Source organism: Oryctolagus cuniculus, chromosome 3 (genome assembly GCF_964237555.1).
Source record: "Oryctolagus cuniculus chromosome 3, mOryCun1.1, whole genome shotgun sequence".
Lineage (NCBI taxonomy): Eukaryota > Metazoa > Chordata > Mammalia > Lagomorpha > Leporidae > Oryctolagus > Oryctolagus cuniculus.
The window spans coordinates 5,742,939-5,764,557 of record NC_091434.1 but is presented as its reverse complement, the minus strand read 5'-3'; the positions used below and the strand labels follow the sequence as shown (position 1 = coordinate 5,764,557).

Here is a 21,619-nt window from a genome sequence, read left to right as displayed (position 1 = left end):
AATGAAGTTCAATTTTGCCTATCAAATTAGGATAAAGTAGTGTTTTTTAGGTAACTATAAGCTATAATAGTATAGCCTAAACAAATATACGTAGGGCTGTGACTTCAGCTTCTACCTCTGAAGGTGAGGCTGACGACTTTCATGCACCTTCTCAGATTGTTTCAGGGTCGAATAGGACAGCAAGTGCTCTGTGGACTGGGGAGCCATGGCCCTTATTCCTCTCTTCCGTGGAGACTTCTAGCTCTATATGGGCCAAAACTTGGGAAAACAACATGGGTTTCTTGCAACATTCTTTCAGGAGCATTTTTCCGGAAAATTAGATCCCAACTCCTCAGGACTAGTTCTTCCGTGCCCACATTTCCTTCTCTTGTGTTCCAGAATCTTCTAAAACAGTAGTTCTCAAATGAGGGTAGGGGAGAAAGGGTGAAGTTATTTTGTCTCTAGTTACGTTTGGTGTCACCATTAGAGGAGTGATACTGCCCTCTAGTAGACACAGGTCAAGGATATTGCTACAAAAAGTTCAGTGCATAAGAAATGTCCACCTACCCATGGTGCATAATATCTAACTACCTACTTCCGGCAAAGTAATCTGACTCAAGAGGTCCATGGTGCTGAGGTGGAGAGACTCTGAAGTGAGGACCTTCCAAGTGCGTGTCTTCCCAGCAGGGCTCCCAGCCAGGTAATGAGAGGGACAGCAATTCCCTCTGCCCACCCTCCATTCATCAGGTCTCCCTGCAGGGGTCTCTGCAAGTGATGCTGGTCCAGGCTGAAATGTCAACATTTCTTGGCTAAGCCAAGAGGGAAACCAACCCCAAAATGCCATGTCATCCTTAACAGGCACTTTTCAAAAATGCATGACCCAGGCCAACACCTGCACAGCCTTTAATATGCTGCCCTTATTTCAAAATCCTGTGTTTATCTTTATGATTGATTCTTGGAGATTATCAGAGAAGTGGAAAATTTTGACAGCAGTGGTGCTGTTAATGAGTAATTATCTAAAAAGTAGTTAAATGCTATTGGATTCAGGGTTTTTAATGAAAGAATCCCAAACCCCAAAGCTTGGTCTTTAATTTATAATCTATGATTAAGTAATTATTCAGGATTAAGGCCTAATTAATGATTTAACAATTTGATTCATAATTCAGGTATATTTAGAGTGTCAGATTTTCAAATCCAAAAAATGGTTTTTGGATGTCTTTTTAAGTGGATTTTTTTAAAAAAGGTTTTATTTATTTATTTGAAAGGCAGAGTTCCAAGGAGAGGGAGAGACAGAGAGAGCTCTTTCATCAGCTGGTTCACTCCCCAAATGCTGAAATGGCTGGAGCTGGGGTGTCTGCAGCCAGGAGCCAGGAGCTTCTTCCAGGTCTCCCACATGGGTGCAGGGGCCCAAGAATTTGGGTCATCTTCCACTGCCTTCCCAGGCCGTTAGCAGGGAGCTGGATCTGAAGTGGAGCAGCTGGGACTTGAACTAGTGCTTATAAGGGATGCTGGTTCCGAGGACAGAGGCTTAACCTATTACACCACAGGGCCAGCCTTAAGTGAATTTTTTTCCTAAGAAAGCAGCTTTGTTGGGATATGATCACATGGCATGCAATTCAGTCATTTGTCCTTCACAATTCAGCAGACTTAAGTGTCTTCAAAGGTTTGTGCAACATTTACCAGAGTTAGCTTTGGTTTTTTTTTTTTTTTTTTTTTTTTTTTTTTTTTTGACAGGCATAGTGGACAGTGAGAGAGAGAGACAGAGAGAAAGGTCTTCCTTTGCCGTTGGTTCACCCTCCAATGGCCGCCGCGGCTGGCGCCTGCGGCCGGCGCACCGCGCTGATCTGATGGCAGGAGCCAGGTGCTTCTCCTGGTCTCCCATGGGGTGCAGAGCCCAAGCACTTGGGCCATCCTCCACTGCACTCCCTGGCCACAGCAGAGAGCTGGCCTGGAAGAGGGGCAACCAGGACAGAATCCGGCGCCCTGACCGGGACTAGAACCCGGTGTGCCGGTGCCGCAAGGTGGAGGATTAGCCTAGTGAGCCGCGGTGCCGGCCCAGAGTTAGCTTTGGAACATTTTTAGTCACTCCCCATGGATGCCTCCTACAGGACGAGTCAGAAAAATCCATGGACATGGAATAAAAGACAGGTTGGTTTTGGTGAGAAGTTGTAAAATGCATGCACACAAGGGGCCTTCCAAAAATGTATGGAAAAATATGTATTTTGAGAAAACTAAAAGCAAATTACAAATTTGTTTTGGGGCCAAAATAGATGTATCCGTCCTGGTTTCCTTGCATTCTCTCCTTATCCACCATTCTGGCTCCTCCTCCTTTGTGCCTGTGCTGTCATTGTCAGGTTCACTATACTTCTCTGTTAGAGGACCCAGTACACTATTCTAGGTGCATGGTTTTTTAGAACTTCTTTTATTTTTTAAAGATTTGTCTATTTATTTGAAAGTCAGTTACAGAGAGAGAGAGAGAGAGAGAGAGGTCTCCCATCTGCCGGTTCACTCCCCAAATGGCTGCAATGGACAAGGCGGCCAGGCCAAAGCCAGGAGCCAGGATCTTCTTCTGGGTCTCCTATATGAATGGCAGAGGCCCAAGTACTTGGGCCATCTTCCTCTGCTTTCCCAGGCACATTAGCAGCGAGCTGGATGGAAGTGGAGCAGCAGGGACTCAAACCAGCTCCCATATGGGATGCCAGCACTGCAGGTGGTGACTTTTCCTGCTATGCCACAGTGCCAGCCCCTTAGAACTTCTTTTGTTAATGGAATAAAGTAGAGGAAATATGCATTTGTACATCCTTCACAATTGCAGGTGTTCCCTTTTGCCCTTTTGTGTGGATTCATGTTACTGTGCGGGGTCATGCGCTCCAACCTGATGAGCTTCCATTGGTGTTTTTTGGTCTATTGAGTCTGCTAGCGACGAGTGCACTTGGTGTTCTGCTTGGGTGTCTTGCTGAGCAGCGTTTGGACCATGCCGTGGACTAACGCTGACCAGACCCTTGTCTTCAGAGCTGGTCAGACTTGTCCTTCAAAGTTACGAATGTTTCTGTCAGGTGCACACTAGGCAGATTTGAGGAGTCAGCAACGGGGCACACCCTGCAGCTATGGGTAGAAGCTGGCGGAGTGGCTGGTGGTGACAGAGAGCGGTGTGGGCTGGTCAGTGATGTGTTTATCTGTTTCATGTCAGCTCCATGTTGTGTTGATTACTCTAACTTTGCAGAATATGTTGAAGTCAGGTAGAATAATGCCATGTTGTGTTGATTACTCTAACTTTGCAGAATATGTTGAAGTCAGGTAGAATAATGCCTGCTGCTTTGTTCTTTGCTCAAGATTGCTTTGGTTACTCCTAGGTTTTGTGTTTTCCTGTGAATGTTACTATTTCTTTTTCTAGTTCTGCCCAATATTTCCTTGGTATTTTGATAAGTTTGGCCTTGAATCTGAAGATTGCTTTGGGTAGCACTGACATTTTACCAACATCATTCTTCCAGAACATGAACATAGTATATCTTTTCAATGTTTTATGTCCTCTTTAACTTTCATAATTCTTAGTGTGGTGATCTTTCATCTATTTGGTTGAATTTATTCTAGAATTTTTGTGTCTAGGGTAAATGGGGTTTCTTTCTTGACTTATATTTTAGAGAATGCTCTATTGCTGTATAGAAAGCTACGGATATTTGTATGTTTCTTTTGTATTCTGCAGCGTTGCTAAATGTATTTATTAGTTCTGAAAGATTTTTATGCTTTTTTGGGGTTTTCTACATATAAGATCACATCATATGGAGGTATTTTGAGTTTGTACTTTCCAATTTAAATTTAAATGTCTTGTATTTCTTTTTCGTGCCTGATTTCAATGGCTAGGACTTCTAGCACAGTACTGAATAAAAGTTACGGAAGTTGCATTCCTTGTCTTGTTTCTGATCTTTCAGAGAAAATTTTCAACTTTTCTCCATTATGGACGCTGTTAGCTTTGGGCCTATTATATTATGGCACTTAGCATGTTGAGGTATGCCTCTTCTTTAGCTAACTTGTTGAGAATTTTCATCCTTAAGAGGAGTTGGAATTTCATTGAAAACCTTTCTGCATCAAGGTCTTCCTCCTTCACTCTGTTGGTGTGGTACATCATGTTCATTGATTTCTCTACGCTGAACCATCCTTGCATCCCTGGATGCATTCTGTTTGATCAAGGTAGAGCGTCCTCTTCATGTTCTGCAGTGTCTTTTGTTCAGGATTTTTTGCTTCCTTGTGGTTTTTGAAAATTGTTGAGTTTCCTGAAAACAGCAGTTTTGAATTCTCTGCTGGAGAGATCACCCATGGCTATCACTTTTTGATTGGTTTCAGAAGCTTTATTTTTGTCTGTCTGGTGAGGCTGTGGTTCTCTGTAAGATCCTGGTGTTCACTGACCAATGACCACATTGGACAATCGAAGGCTTAGGCACTCTTTCCATTCTTCCCAGTCTGGCTTTGTTTTTATTACCCAGAAATCCTAAGCAGGCTGTTGATACTGGTCTCTGTGCCTGTGTTCTCTGGTGCTGTGTCAGCACTAGATGGCACCCTAAGTCCACCTTTGCTGTGAGTCGGCCATCTTTGTGTTTTCATGGTTTTGGCACTAGAGGGAGCCCAACCAAACTTTGTTGCAAATCTATGACTGTGTTTGCATGTTCTGCATGGTTAACTTGATGACTGATTGAAGCATAGTCCTCTGCTCAGATCTGTGATCCAGTGCCTGGGTTTGGGGCAGGGTCTGGTAGCCATCCACAGTCATGGGGTCAGGTGCTGTGGATGCTGCCAGACACTGGGCCTCACCATGGTGGGTCTCACCCGTGGCTCCAGAGCAACAGCCACTGTCTCCCTCCCTCTTCTTCCACAACTGGACCCTGACTCTCTTCTCTCTGCTGTGTTGTTTGGTGTTGGGAGAGGATGTGGTAGGAAGTCCTGTGGCCACTGAAGCTGCTGCCACGCTGGGGTGCAAAGCCCACCTCCCATGAAACCCACGCAGCATAGGGTCAGTGCCAAGGCCCAGACAGCTCGGGCCTGCCTGCTCTTAAGGTCTACTCATGGCCCGAGACTGTTGCATGCAGTGGGGTGATAGAGGCTTGAGCACAAGTCCAACCCAAAGGCATCCAATGTTCTATGTGTGGGTGCAAGTGCCAGGGGCTGTTGGGTTCCTCTAGTGTTCAGATTCACCACAGTGGGCCCTACACTGAGTTCCAAGGCAAAATCTTGTAATTCCCTCCCTGTTCTAACCTAGGAAATGGAGTCTTTCAACACTCTGTGATTCTTCAGTAGGGTAGGGATGGTGGAGAGGTCCCTTGGCTACTAAGGCTGACACCAAGCTGGTTTGCACCTGAAGCTCATGGCTATAAGCACCAGTGAAGTCACAGATTGACCACCCAGGCCCAGGCCATCCATGGCTAGTGGTGTTGTGGAGCAGGTGTGAGTCCACTCTGCTGAGATCTGTAATTTCCACTGGGCCCTGGGATGGTTCAAGAGGCTCCATCCACAGTCACTGGTCTGGGGCTCTACCTGATATGGAATTCTTCTTGGCAGGCCTCATACTGTGTTCCAAGTCTGTGGCCCTTTTTTCAAAAAAATTATTTTAAAAGGCAGAGTTACAGAGAGGCAGAGGCAGAGGAAGAGAGAGAGAGAGAGTTCTTTGTCCACTGGTTCACTCCCCAGATAGCTGCAACTGCGGGAGCTGTGCCAATGTGAAGCCAGGAGCTTCTTCCAGGTCTCCCACGTGCGTGCAGGGGCCCAAGGATTTGGGCCATCTTCCACTGCTTTCCCAGGCAGTTAGCAGAGAGCTGTTTGGGAAATGGAGCTACAGGAACTCGAACCGGTGCCCATTTGGGATGACAGCACTGCAGGCGGCGGCTTTATCCACTAAGCCACAGCACCGGCCCCCATCTGTGGTCCATTTTTAATTTCCTTTGCCTTCACTAAGTGGCTGGTGTCTTTTTCTAAGCTGCACTGCTTGGATTTAGGGGAGGGCTGGTACAGGAAGCTCCCTCATGTCTTCTTCAGTTCCTCTTTTCTTATTAGCATGCTGGCAATAACCCCAGGTGCTGTGCTCTTCCACATGGTTCCTCAGCTCTTGTGGGGTTGCTTCATGCTTAGAGAGTTGTTGAAATCGACGTTTCTTTGGAGAGACAATCGCAGGAGGACCTGATCTGCTCTCTGGCTCCGCCCCAGTGTTATCTCAGGTTAGTGTCCCTGGCTCCTGTGGTTTGCTTAACCCTAAGATTTGACTCCTGTGAGGAGTTTGTGGAATTCTCCTCATGCAAAAGACCCAAGTCCAAGAAAGCTGTATTTTTTTCTCTGTCTCCTCCTTTGTGATTTTAAATGGATTCAATCATGTGATGGGTGTTCTCAAAGAAATAACTTTTAGACTTGCTTATTCTTTTTACATTTTGTTTTCCATTCAATAAGTTCAGTTCATCTAACTTTAGGGCTTAGTTATTCGTTTTTTGTCTTGATGATCTGTCCATTGATGGAAATGGAATATTGAATTCCCCAATTATGGTTGATGCTGGAACTTATCTCTCCCTTTAAGATCTACTACTCTGTGGTATAAAATTAGATGATTCAGCATGAGATGAATATATATTCACCATTGTTAAATCTTCTTATTGAATTTATCTCTTAATTATATACTGACACATTCTCTTGTTACTGTTTTTTTCTTAGTTTATTTATTTGATATAATTACAGCCATTCCTGTTGACATTGACATTTGGTGGCCATTTTCATAAACATCTTTTTTCTTTCCTTATCTTTCAGTGTGTGCATTACTGTACTGGTTAAGTGAGTTTCTAGTAGGCAGCATATCATTGAGTCTTGTTTTTTTTTTTTTTTTTTTTTTTTTTTTTTTTTTTTTTTTGACATGCAGAGTGGATAGTGAGAGAGAGAGACAGAGAGAAAGGTCTTCCTTTTGCCGTTGGTTCACCCTCCAATGGCCGCCACGGCTGGTGCTCTGCAACCGACCCACAGTGCTGATCCGAAGGCAGGAGCCAGGTGCTTCTCCTGGTCTCCCATGGGGTGCAGGGCCCATCCTCCACTGCACTCCCTGGCTACAGCAGAGAGCTGGCCTGGAAGAGGGGCAACCGGGAAAGAATCCGGCGACCTGACCAGGACTAGAACCCGGTGTGCCGGCGCCGCTAGGTGGAGGATTAGCCTAGTGAGCCGCGGCGCCAGCTGAGTCTTGGTTTCTTAAAATCGTCTTAGCCAATTGTTTTAATTGGGAAATTTAATCCATTTACAATCTGATAATTATTGATATGTAAAGCTGTGTCATTTTGTTGAATTTCTGTCAGTTGGTTTGTATATTCTGTCTCTTATTGTTTATCCTCATGGTTATATCATTTTCTGTGTTGGAAGGGTTTTATTCTTTTCTCTTGACTTTTCATGTATCTGTTCATTTTGTCGGTTTTGTATCTTTCATGGCAGTATGACCTTCCTTCTGCTTCTGGGTGTAGGACTGCATTAGGAAACTGTAAGGTGGGTCTGGTGGCGCTGGTCTCTGCTGGTTTCTGCTATCTTGGGAAGTCTGTATTACTCCTTCATTTCTGCAGGGTAGTTTTGTTGAGTCTGTGTTCTTGGTGGGCAGGCTTTTCTCTGACAACTTTGAACATGTCATCCTACTTCTTCCTGGCCTATAAGGGTGAGAAATCTGCTGTCAGTGTCGTGGGAGATCCCTTCCATGTGACTCTCACGCTTTTCTCTTGTTGTTTGTAAGGTTTATTTATTTCATTTATTTTCATCCATTTGAAAGGCACAGGGACAGAGAAAAAGAGAGGGAGAGAGAGATTGATTTTCCTTTACTGGTTCTCTCCCAGGTATTCACACCAGCTAGGGCTGGGCCAGGCCAAATCCAGGAGGAAGCAAGCCCATGCAGGTATCTCAAGTGGGTGGCAGGGCTCTGGCCCTCATCTGCTGCCTCTCATGTTGCATTAGCAGGCAGCTGGATGGGCATAGGAGGAACTGGGCCTCAAATGGGCATTTCAGTACAGTGTCTGGGTTTCCAAGTTGCTAAGCTGCTAGGATCAATGTCCTCCTCTCTTGATATTGTCGGAAGTTTTTCTATGTCCTGGTCTTTTGATAGTTTGACTGTTCTATGGAATGTAGAGGACCTTCCTGGTGAAATCCGCTTGAGGACTTTGAGTCTCCTAGACCTGGATGTCCACATCTTCTCTACGATTTGGGACACTTTTAGCTGTTGTATCAGTGAATAGATTTCCCATGCCTTTTCCAGTCTTGTTTAATGTTGTCCATAAGTCTGGAAGTCCTTCTTTTTCTGACTCTGTTCGTTGGAATGTTCTGTCTTCGCATTTGGGAATTACTTCCTCTGCTTATCTAGTCTGTTGTTGCAGGGCTCAGTTGTATCTTTTATCTGTTGAGTTCTTCAGCTCTAATATTTCTGTTTGATTCTTTTCATGGTCTCTATTTTTTTCTGAATTTATCATCCGTTTCATAATATTCACAATGGTATCGACTTATCTGTATTTTCTCCGATCTCACTGAGTTTCTCTCAGACGCTTCTTCATGCATTTCATCACATTGCTTTGCTTTGCGATGTTCTGCTGGTGTGTTATTCATTCCTTTGGAAACGCCATGTCACTTTACTTTTATACTCCTGTCCCTGTGTTGGTGTCTGAGCATTTGGTGGGTCTGATTCTGTACCTAGTTTATGGCTGGCTTTTGTAGTAAGAGAGTTTCTCCCAAAGTTGTATCTAATGCTGTTGGCTCTGTGCTGTGTTACTTTTGGTTCCAGTTGGGAGCCTTAGTGTGGCCTCTATACAGCTTCTCCAGCTCCATGAGAGGCTTTGGGCAGGGACACTGTGGCCACTGGGCAGACAGCCTGTCCATGCGCACAGGCTGTGCAGGATGGGGACATTCTAGTGGCCCAGATGGGTATAGAACATATAGCAGTGGGGGTGCGGTACCCACAGTGTGCCTACTCCAGCAGGCCGAGTCAAGGGTGTGCAGTACACACAGAAGCAGCCCTGGGCCTGTCAGACCCTGCACAGGCCACGTGGACAAGGGGCTCCTCCACCAAACCAGGGTGGGTGGAGCAAGGTGCTGTATCTGTGGTGTCACGGCATGAAGCAGTCTCTGAGGGCTGTACTGGGAGGGGCACTCCAGTGGCCAGGAGGGTGCAGTGCACCTTGCATGGTAGCAGGAGCAGGGTACCCGAGTGGCACGACTTGTACTCCTCAGTAGCTGGGGTCTGTGCGGGGGCACTGCAGTGGCCCGAGTGCAGCTCTGCACCTAAAGAACAAGGAGGAGTGGGGCCGCCGTGAAGCCAACATCTGTCAGCTTGTGGGCTCTGTGTAGGTGTGATGTCTCTGTCTGTCCAGGGCAGGTCTCTCCATTCCACCTGCACTGCACTCCCCCAAGTGTTGTAGCTAAACAAGAGTTGTTTTTCTCTTAGTTTCTAATCCGTCTCTGTTGGGAAGTCCTCCGGTGTCTGTCACTGGCCATCTTGCCAGACCTGAGAGCACAGAGACTGCACAGTCATCCAACAGGGCCCCATGCAGCACAGTCCAGAATTGGGGCCAGGGTAGTGGTGACTCTCAGAGCTCAGCTGCAGCCTGCTAAAGTGGTTAAAAGAAAAATAGTAGGCAATGAAACGATATTGATGTGGGAAATTATTAATTTTAAGTTCTTCCCAGTGGGCTATTGAAAGAGAGAGAGAGAGAATATGCAGCTCCCAGCCTCTCTTTAATGAGGTTAGGGGTACCCTATGGACAAGAAGGTATCTAGGGTATTTGATAGCACAACTATGAGCTGAATGTGGAGTTTAGTGTCTGTATTTCTTTGCAGTCTTACTTGCAGGGATCAGGTGAAGCAGATGCATCCTGGGAAAGGAGACATTTTGATTGACCAGTAAGAGAATAGAATGACACATGGAGAGATAGCATGTGATATGTTACCTCTAGCCCAACAGATCCTAAAAGCTGCCCACATAGCACATATCAATATCAGTGTCCAAAGTCTTGTTTTGGAAATTGGAAACACAAGACATTGAACTAGGATGTCCCCAGAGAGAGCTGCAGGGTCAGATGAGTTTCTCTTAGATTGGGCCTTCAGATCAATCTCTGCTTGGTGGAGGCAGAGGGTAGGGCAGTCATAGGAGGAGGATAGTTTATTCCACAATGTTTAACTTGAGGAGGGCACCGTGGCATCCAATGACATGCTGATGTGATAAGCAGCCTGTTGATAGCATATAATGACTGGAGAAACTAGTACAGGAGGCACAACCCAGTGTGGACAGTGCGGTGCTGTTGGCTTCTTCTGTAATGGTGCTGGGAGTGTGGATTCCCCTGCAGCGGCTGGTGAGGCTGCTGCTCCTGCTGTGTGTGCTGCCCTGGGCTGAGGGCGGCAAGGTGCTGGTGGTGCCTGTGGATGGAAGCCACTGGCTCAGCCTGCGGGAGGTTGTGCGGGAGCTCCACGCCCGAGGACACCAAGCCCTGGTCCTAGGTCCCGAGGTGACCATGCACATCAAAGGAGAGGACTTTTTCACCCTGCAAACCTACGCCACCCCTTACAGCAAGGAAGAATTTGACCACCTGATGCAGCACAACAGTCAAATGATCTTTAAACCACAGCATTCTCTGCAGATATTTTTGGAAACTATTGCAAGCGTGAAAAATGCCTCTATGATGTATTTCAGGACTTGCTGGGAGCTACTGCACAACAAACCCTTGATCAGGCACTTGAATGAGAGTTCCTTCAATGTGGTCTTAACTGACCCGGTTTTCCCCTGTGGTGCACTGCTGGCTAAGTATCTGTCAGTTCCTGCTGTGTTTTTTCTGCGTTTTGTCCCTTGTGACTTGGACTTTGAGGGCACACAGTGCCCGAACCCTTCCTCATATATTCCCAGGATGCTAACAATGAATTCAGACCACATGAGCTTCCTGCAAAGAGTCAAGAACATGCTCTACCCTCTGCCCCTGAAGTACATTTGCCACATTTCTTATGATCCGTATGCGAGCCTGGCGTCTGAGCTTTTTCAGAGAGAGGTGTCGTTGGTGGATATTCTCAGCCATGCGTCCGTGTGGCTGTTCCGAGGAGACTTTGTGCTGGACTACCCCAGGCCCATCATGCCCAACATGGTGTTCATTGGGGGCATCAACTGTGCCAGCAGGAAGCCTCTCTCTCAGGTGTGTTTTGCTGTCATCTCTTATCAGTGCTCTAGGTAGAAAAAAATTAAAAGATAAATTTCTAGGTTCTTGCTTCTCTACCTAGCTTTCAAAAGAGTTCTAATTATTCTAGCGGGAGTATGAAGTAAGTTGAATTGTGAATTTTGTTTTCTATTTTACTGAAATATCTTTCTCTTTTCCTTAGGTTTCATTGTGTGTATGTCTTTTTAAAAGATTTTTTAAAAATTGATTTGAAAGGCAGAGTTGCAGAAAGGGATCGAAATAGAGAGAGATAGAACTAGAGAGAGACAGAGAGAAAGAGATTGAGAGAGAGAGAGGTCTTCCATCCACTGGTTCAGTCTCCAGATGGCCAAAATGGCCAGAGCTGAGCTAACCTGAAACCAGGAGTCAGGAGCTTTTTCTGGTTTTCCCATGTGGGTGCAGGAACCCAAGGACTTGGGCCATCTTCCACTGATGTCCCAGGCCATAGCAGAGAGCTGGATCAGAATTGGAGCAGCCAGGACTTGAACTGCTGCCCATATGGGATGGTGGCACTGCATGCTGCAGCTTTACCCACTACACCCCATGTGTATGTCTTTACTGGTTAAGTGAGTTGCTTGTAGGCAGTATATGCTTGAGTCTTGATTTTTTCCATCCAGTTAGCCAGACCATGTGTTTTAATTGGGATATTTAATCCATTTGCATTCAGATTATTATTGATCTGTAAGACATGCCATTTCATGAATTTTCTCCCAGTTGTTTTGAATATTTGTTGTTTCTTATCTATGCATATGGTTGTTTGGTTCTCTGTATTGGTAAGTTCTGATTATCTGGATCTTCCAAGTGTTTATATTGTGGGATTCATGTGTTTGCATGTTGTCATTGACAGTGGTGACCTTACTTACATTTTTAGATGTAGGATTCCCTTACACAACACTGGGTGGAGGCTACTCCAGTGGCCAAGGAGGTACAGTGCACCTTGCATGGAAGTGGGAGCAGAGCATTTAGGTGACAGGGCTTGCAGGTGTCAGTCACTGGGATCTGTGCAGCTGCACTCCAGAGACCTGAGTGGAGTTCTGCACATAATAGGCAAAGCGAAGCAAGTCAGGTGTTGAATCCAGGGTCCATCTGTTGTCTCTGTGGTTGTGCAGGGTGAGATCTCTCTGTGGGTCCAGTGGCCAGTCTCTCCATTTCATCTGCACTGCGTTCTAGCATGCTCCTATAGATATGGTGACCCAATGGTAGTTGTTTGCCTCTGATGCTTCTCTGTTGGGAAGTGCTCAGGTACCTCTAGTAAGCCATCTTGACTTACAAGAGAGCAAAGAATCTGCAGACCTATTAAAGATGGAAACAACGAGCAGAGAAGTGAATTGAGTCCAGGGTATTGGTGATTCCTCAGAGCTCAGTTGCAACCTGTTAAAGAGTGGTTAAATAGAAGTAGCAGCAGATGAATTGATATGGGTGTTTTCGAAACTGCATGAAACACAGGCCATGAACTAATATGCTCCCAGTGAGAGCAGTAAGGTCAGATATACTTGCTACAGATACCAGCAATCAGATCAGTCTCCCCTGGGTGGAGGCAGAGTGTAGGGCAGTTATAATGACAAGGATTGATTTTTCCGCAGTGATTAACTTGAGGAGGGCACTGTGCCTCCCAAGACGTGCTGTTGTGTTAAGTGGCCTGGCGACCACAATATAAAGATTGGAATACCTGGTGTAGAAGACACAGCCTGGTGTGAAAAGTGTGCTGCTGCTGCCTTCTGCTGAGTTGGTGCTGGGAGTGTGGATTCCCCTGCAGCGGCTGGCGGGGCTGCTGCTCCTGCTGTGTGTGCTGCCCTGGGCTGAGGGCGGCAAGGTGCTGGTGGTGCCCATGGAGGGAAGCCACTGGCTCAGCCTGCGGGAGGTTGTGTGGGAGCTCCACGCCCGAGGCCACCAAGGCCTGGTCCTAGGTCCTGAGGTGACCAGGCACATCAAGGAGAGGACTTTTCCCCCTGCACACCTAGGCCTCTACACTAGGTTGCATTTGATCTCATGCTTCAGCACAGCTCTCAAATGATCTTTAAGCCATAACATTCTCTGCTACTACTTTTGGAAATTTTGGGAAGCCTCAAAAATGTCTCTATGATGTGTACCAGGACTTGCTGGGAGCTACTGCACAGCAAACCCTTGATCAGGCACTTGAGTGTGACTTCCTTTGATGTGCTTTTAACTGGCGTGCTTTACCCCGCGGGGCACTGCTGGCCAAGTACCTGTCATTCCTGCTGTCTTTTCCCCTGAATTTTGTCCAATGTGACCTTGACTATGAGGGCACACTGTGTCCGAACCCTTCCTATTATATTCCCTGGTTACCAACAATGAATTCAGACCACATGAGCTTCCTGCAAAGGGTCAAGAACATGCTCTACCCTCTGCCCCTGAAGTACATTTGCCACATTTCTTATGATCCGTATGTGAGCCTGGAGTCTGAGCTTTTTTAGAGAGAGGTGTCGTTGGTGGATATTCTCAGCCATGCGTCCGTGTGGCTGTTCCGAGGAGACTTTGTGCTGGACTACCCCAGGCCCATCATGCCCAACATGGTGTTAACTGGGGGCATCAACTGTGCCAACAGGAAGCCTCTCTCTCAGGTCTGTATTGCTACCTTCTCTAATCAATCAGTGTTCTAGTTTGAAAGAAATCAAAAGCATATCTTGTGCATGTCTTTACCCATGTTTCCAGAGAGTTCTCTGTATTGTCCTGGGAGTCTGAGGTAAGACGAATTGTGGAAGTTTCCACAAGTAATGTCATTCAAGTTGCAATGGTCCCTAAGTAGAATGAGAGGCATGGGAGGGGCTCTGTCCTAAGACAGGCAAGCTAAGCTGTGACTCCACCAAGGCTGTCCAGTCGTCACAGCGCCATCTCCTGGGTGTGTGATTTCCTGCAGCTGTGCTGGAGCGGAGACTATGAATCGTGGGATTTTACTGCATATTTTCAATAGAATAATAAAGGAAATAGCAGTTAGTACATGTTGATATGAAAATATTCGATATGAGGTGGGGGAAATGGAGTTAGATTTTTATTTCAACTCTTGATTCTTGATTTTTTGCATCCAGTTAGTCAGTCAGTATGTTTTAATTGAGACTTTTAACCCATTTACATTCAAGTCATTATTGAATTTTAAAGACATGTCATTTTATTAACTTTTTGTCAGTTGTTTTGAATATTGGTTGTTTCTTATTTATGATGGTTCTCGTTTGGTTTTCTGTTTTGATAAGGTTTGATTCTTTTGATCTTTGGAGTATTTATTCTTGTCAATTTTATGTTTTGGCTTGATATCACAATAGTAGTGATCTGACTTTTGTTTTTATTTTAAGCACAACCTTAAGAAACGTGTAAGCTGAGTCTGGTGGTAATGATTTGCATCAGGTTTGCTATCTAAGAAGTTTTCTCTTTGGTCTTCAGTTATGAAGCATAATTGTGTTGAGTGTAGTATTTTTGGTTGTTGTTTTTCTCTTGTGAAGTTGAATTTGTTCTCCCATTTCCTCTTTGCCTGTAAGGTTTTTGATGAAAAATCTACTGTTAGTCTAATGGAAGTTTCATCCATTTGAAAGAGAGAGAGAGAGAGAGAGAGAGAGAGAGAGAGAGAGATTGAGATTGGTTTATTTTCCTTTCACTGGCTCACTCCCCAAATGCCACAACAGCTAGGGCTCTGCCTGACCAAAACCAGGAACTTGGAACCACATCTTGGTATCTCTTGTGGGTAGCAGGGCCCAAGCAATGACTTATCATCCGCTGAGTTTCAGGAAGCTGTGTTGGAAGCAGAGGAACTAGGCCTGCTATTGGCATTACAGTTTGGGATGTGAGTGTCCCAAGGTGTTGCCAACCTGTTTCATTTTGAAAAATCTTTATGTTTCTTGGTCCTTTACTAGTTTGACTGTCCTAAGCAATGGGCAGGACCTTTTTTGGTGAAACCCATTTGGAGTCCTTTGAGTCTCCTAGACTTGAAATTTCAATCTTGACCAAGATTTGGATATTTTCTGCTGTTACTTCAGTAAATAGGTTTTCTATGATTTTGCAAATTGCACTTACTGATGTCCCAGGAGTTTGGAAGTTTTTCTTCATTCTGTTTTTCCTTCTGACTGTTATTTCAGATGATCTGTCTTCAAGTAAGGAATACTTTGTTTGCTCAATCTAGTCTGTTGTTGAGGTGGTCAATTGTATTTTTCTCTTGGTTTGTTGACTTGTTTTGCTCTAAGACTTCTGGTTGACTCTTGTCATGATCTCTCTTGCTTTTTTGTATTTCTCATTTTTATCATGGGTTTTTCACAATTATATTGGCATATCTGTTTATATTTCCTTCTATTTCATTGAATTTTCTTGGAATCACTCTTTCAAATTCCTTTTCAGGCATTTCCTAGGTTTCTTTTCTTTGGGTTGTGTTGCTAGTACATTCCTAGGTCCCTTTGCAGGAGTCCTGTCCCCTTTCTTTTCCACTTCTTTCATAGTTTGTGTTTGTGCATGTGACAGATATGGGATGTATACCAACATTATAAGGAGTTTTTTGTAATAAGAGAGTTTCTTCCAAAGATGTGACTTACCATTTTGGTTTGTGTGCTGTGTTCGATTCAGCTCCTATTGGTTTCCTTAGTGTTGTCTTGTAACAGCTTCTTCAGCTCTACCAGAGGCTCTGGACATGGTGACTGTGGCAGCTAGGGCACAGAGCCTGTCCTTCCCACAGGCTGTGCTGGGGAGGGGACACTCTAGTGGCCATGGGTTGTGGAACACATAGCAATGAGAGGAGAGCACACATAGTGTGGCCACACCACTGGGCCCGGGACCTTGTGTGCATTACACAGACAATGCAGAACATGGGACCTGTCAAACTCCCAAGACCATGTGGTCTTGGGAATCCTACATCCTGTGAGGGTGGGCTGCCTAAGGTGATAAAACAGTGACAGCAGTCCTCTAGTTAGTCTCTGAGGGCAACAGTGGATTGGGGCTACCCCAGAAGTACAAGGAGGTACAGTGCACCCGAACTGGAAGTGAGAGCAGGGAATTTAGGTGATGCAGCATGCACATGTCCATCACTGGGGTCTGTGTTGCAGCTCTCCAGTGGCCTGAGTGGAGCTCAGCACGTGCAGAACAGGAGGAGCAGGGCAGGTGCTGAACCCAGGGTGCACCTGTTGTCTCTGGGGTCTGTGCAGGGTGAGGTCTCTCTGGCTGTGCAGTGGCCAATCTCTCCAGTTCATCTGTACTGCATTCTAGCATGCTCCTGTAGGTATAGTGACCCAATGGTTGTTGTTTCCTCTTTGCTTCTGATCCTTCTGTGTTAGGAAGTGCTCAGGTACCTCTAGTCAGCCATCTTGACTACAATAGAGGAAAGAATCTATAAACCAATGCTCCCAGTGAGAGCAATAGTGTCAGATATATTTGTTACAGATACCAGCAATGAGATAAAAATATTTTTATTTGTTAAACTGTCACCTAAGAAATGATAGGAGGTTAGGACCTAGTGAATGTGTAGAGCTAATGAACTGAGACTGTTAAAAAAGAGATGGTGGGTGAGAGAACTCTCATGGAGTCATTTGAGCACTCTCCAGAGATGCTATAATTCGGTAACCTTGGTAACCCAGTGAGAGACTGCTGGAGAATTTGAGCCCACACTGAGGGCAGAACAGATTCTTTGTGTGGTCCTTGGGAAAGAGCAAGTGAATGTTATACCCACAGGAGCCAGAGATTGGAAGCTGACTACCTTCAATTCTGCTCAGCTGTGTGGAATTACGTCCCTTCTGAATTAAAAAAAAAAAAAGAGAGAGAGAGAGATTTACCACACCTAACCTGAGTGTGTCACCTTTGGCACACCCTTAACCCTGAAGAACTAAACAGAGCTCTCTGGCCACACACATCTCAAGCCTGTAAGGCTCCATCAAAAGCACACAGTCCACTTAATACAGTCATAGTATAACAAGAAAAAACACCACAGCGAGGGAAGAAGAATCCAAAGAATATCTCCACAATGCCAAGAAACAAACGCAAAAACCAAGGAAACAAGAACAAGGAAGACATTATTATGCTTCCAAATGAATAAGACACCCCAAGCCAAGATTATGAAGATGATGAGATAGAAGAAATGCAAGATATGGATTTCAAAAAATTTATGATAAGAACATTTAGAAGTTTTCAAAAACAAATGCTTGAACTATAGAAATCCTTACTGGACAGGATACAAAATCTCTCTCGTGAAAATGAAATATTAAGGAGGAATCAAAATGAAATGAAGCAACTAGCAGAACATGAAACGGTGATAGTGAAGAGAAATCAAAATGAAATGAAGAATTCAATAGATCAAATGACACATTAGAGAGCCTTAAAAACAGAGTCAGTGAAGCAGAAGAGAGAATATCAGACTTAGAAGACAGAGTACAGGAAAGGATACAGTCAAATCAAAGAAAAGAAGAGGAAATTAGAAATCTAAAAAATGTTGTTGGGAATCTACAGGATACTATTAAAAAACCCAACATTCGGGTTCTAGGAGTTCCTGAAGGCATGGAGAGAGAGAAAGGATTATAAGGCCTTTTTTAGTGAGACACTTGCAGACAACTTCCCGGGTTTGGAGAAGGACAGAGACATCTAGTACAGGAAGCTCATAGAACCCCTAGTAAACATAACCAAAAGAGATCCTCACCATGACACTTTGTAATTAAACTCACCGCAGTGAAACATAAAGAAAAGATTCTATGTGCAAGAGAGAAACGTCAGATTACTCTCAGAGGATCTCCAATCAGACTCATAGCAGACTTCTCATCAGAAACCCTACAAGCTAGAAGGGAATGGCGAGACATAGCCCAGGTACTAAGAGAGAAAAACTGCCAGCCCAGAATATTATATCCTGCAAAGCTATCATTTGTGAACGAAGGTGAAATAGACCTTTCATAGCAAACAGAAATGGAAAGAATTTGTTGCCACTCGTCCAGCCCTGCAAAAGCTGCTTAAAGATGTGTTACACACAGAAACACAGAAACATGGTCATCAATATGAAAGAAGGAAAAGGAAGGAAACCTCACAGCAAAAGATCACAGGAAGTTGAAAGCATATATTAGAAAATATCTTTGGGAAAATGGCAAGGCAAAGTTACCACTTATCATTAGTCACATTGAACATTAATGGCCTGAACTGTCCAGTTAAAAGACACAGATTGGCCGAATGGGTTAAGGAACAAAACCCATCTATTTGCTGCTTACAAGAAACACATCTTTCCAACAAAGATGCATGCAGACTGAAAGTGAAAGGTTGGAAAAAGATATACCATGCCAACAGAAATGAAAAAAAAAGCAGGTGTATCCATCTTAATATCAGACAAAATAAACTTTAATACAAAAACTGTTAAGAGAGACAAAGAGGGGCACTATATAATGATTAAGGGACCAATTCAACAGGAAGATATAATGATTATCAATGTATATGCACCTAATTACAGAGCACCAGTTTATTTAAAAGATATGTTAAGGGACTTAAAGGGAGACTTAGACTCCAATACAGTAGTACTGGGGGCTTCAATACTCCACTCTCAGAAATAGACAGATCAACCGCACAGAAGATCAACAAGGAAACAGTAGATTTAAATGACACTATAGCCCAAATGGATCTAACAGATATCTATAGAACTTTTCATCCTACACTTAAAGAATTTACATTCTTCTCAGCAGTACATGGAACCTTCTCTAGGATTGACCACATACTAGGCCATAAAGCAAGTCTCAGCAAATTCAAAAGAATTAGAATCATACGATGCAGCTTCTCAGACCATAGGGGAATGAAGTGGGAAATTAGCAACTCAGGAATCCCTAGAGAATATGCAAACACATGGAGATTGAACAACATGCTCCTGAATGAACACTGGGTCATAGAAGAAATCAAAAGAAGGATCAAAAAATTTCTGGAAGTAAATGAAGATAACAGCACAACATACCAAGAACTTATGGGATACAGCAAAAGCAGTATTAAGAGGAAAGTTTATAGCAATAGGTGCCTACATCAAGAAATTGGAAAGGCACCAAATAAATGAGCTTTCAATGCATCTCAAGGATCTAGAAAAACTGCAGCAAACCAGACCCAAATCTAGTAGGAGAAGAGAAATAATTAAAACCAGAGAAGAAATCAATAGGATTGAATACAAAAAAAAATTACAAAAAATCAGCCAAACAAGAAGCTGTTTTTTTGAAAAAATAAACAAAATTGACACCCCATTGGCCCAACTAACTAAAAAAAGAGGGGAAAAGACCCAAATCAATAAAATCAGAGATGAAAAAGGAAACGTAAAAATAGACACCACAGAAATAAAAAGAATCATCAGAAATTACTACAAGGACTTGTATACCAGCAAACGGAAATCTATCAGAAATGGATAGATTCCTGGACACATGCCACCTACCTAAATTGAACCAAGAAGACATAGAAAACCTAAACAGACTCATAACTGAGACAGAAATTGAAACAGTAATAAAGGCCCTCCCAACAAAGAAAAGCCCAGGACAAGATGGATTCACTGCTGAATTCTACCAGACATTTAAAGAATAACTAACTCCAATTCTTCTCAAACTATTCAGAACAATCTAAAAAGAGGGAATTTTCTCCCAAATTCTTTCTATGAAGCCACCATCACCTTAATCCCTAAGCCAGAGAAAGATGCAGCATTGAAAGAAAATTACAGACCAATATCCCTGATGAACATAGATGCAAAAATCCTCAATAAAATTCTGGCCAATAGAATGCAACAACACAACAGAAAGATCATCCACCCAGACCAAGTGGGATTTATCCCTGGTATGCAGGGATGGTTCAGTGTTCGCAAAACAATCGATGTGATACACCACATTAACAGACTGCAGAAGAAAAACCATATGATCATCTCAATAGATGCAGAGAAAGCATTTGCTAAAATACAACACCCTTTCATGATGCAAACTCTAAGCAAACTGAATATAGAAGGAACATTCCTCAATACAATCAAAGCAATTTATGAAAAACCCACGGCCAGCATCCTATTGAATGGGGAAAAGTTGGAAGCATTTCCACTGAGATCTGGTAGCAGACAAGGATGCCCACTCTCACCACTGCTATTCAATATAGTTCTGGAAGTTTTAGCTATAGCTATTAGGCAAGAAAAAGAAATTAAAGGGATACAAATTGGGAAGGAAGAACTCAAACTATCCCTCTTTGCAGATTGATTCTTTATTTAGGGGATCCAAAGAACTCTTCTAAGAGACTATTGGAACTCATAGAAGAGTTTGGCAAAGTAGCAGGATATAAAATCAATGCACAAAAATCAACAGCCTTTGTATACACGGGCAATTTCACGGCTGAGAAAGAACTTCTAAGATAAATCCCATTCACAGTAGCCACAAAAACAATCAGATACCTTGGAATAAACTTAACCAAGGATGTTAAAGACCTATACAATGAGAATTACAAAATCTTAAAGAAAGAAATAGAAGAGGATACCAAAAAAATGGAAAAATCTTCTATGCTCATGGATTGGAAGAATCAATATCATCAAAATGTCCATTCTCCCAAAAGCATTTTATAGATTCAGTGTGATACCAATCAAAATACCAAAGTCATTCTTCTCAAATTTGGAAAAAATGATGCTGAAATTCATATGGAGACACAGGAGACCTCAAAGAGCTAAAGCAATCTTGTACCACAGAAACAAAGCCAGAGGCATCACAATGCCAGATTTCAGGACATACTACAGGGCAGTTGTTACCAAAACAGCATGGTACTGGTACAGAAACAGATGGATAGACCAATGGAACAGAATAGAAACACCAGAAATCAACCCAAACATCTACAGCCAACTTATATTTGATCAAGGATCCAAAACCAATCCCTGGAGTAAGGACAGTCTATTCAATAAATGGTGCTGGGAAAATTGGATTTCCACGTGCAGAATCATGAAGCAAAACCCTACCTTTCACCTTACACAAAAATTCACTCAGCATGGATTAAAGATCTAAATCTATGACCCGACACCATCAAATTATTAGAGAACTTTGGAGAAACCCTGCAAGATATAGGTACCTGCAAAGACTTCTTGGAAAAGACCCCGGAAGCACAGGCAGTCAAAGCCAAAATTGACATTTGGGATTGCATCAAATTGAGAAGTTTCTGTACTGCAAAAGAAACAGTCAGGAAAGCGAAGAGGCAACCGACAGAATGGGAAAAAATATTTGCAAACTATGCAACAGATAAAGGGTTGATAACCAGAATCCACAAAGAGATCAAGAAACTCCACAACATCAAAACAAACAACCCACTTAAGAGATGGGCCAAGGACCTCAATAGACATTTTTCAAAAGAGGAAATCCAAAGGGCCAACAGACACATGAAAAAATGTTCAGGATCACTAGCAATCAGGGAAATGCAATTCAAAACCACAATGAGGTTTCACCTCACCCCAGTTAGAATGGCTCACATTCAGAAATCTACCAACAACAGATGCTGGTGAGGATGTGGGGAAAAAG

The 21,619-nt window shown here is 43.7% G+C and overlaps 2 protein-coding genes and 2 pseudogenes across 2 annotated transcripts in view; all 4 read left to right on the top strand.

Annotated features, from left to right (window-relative positions):
- Positions 1-21,619, top strand: part of UGT1A7 (UDP glucuronosyltransferase 1 family, polypeptide A7) — a 214,881-nt gene that overhangs the window by 120,068 nt on the left and 73,194 nt on the right.
- UGT1-6 (UDP-glucuronosyltransferase 1-6) overlaps positions 1-21,619 on the top strand; it is a 97,851-nt gene that overhangs the window by 3,075 nt on the left and 73,157 nt on the right.
- On the top strand, positions 6,828-19,015 carry LOC138848912 (UDP-glucuronosyltransferase 1A4 pseudogene; annotated as a pseudogene).
- Positions 12,622-19,405, top strand: LOC138849122 (UDP-glucuronosyltransferase 1A4 pseudogene; annotated as a pseudogene).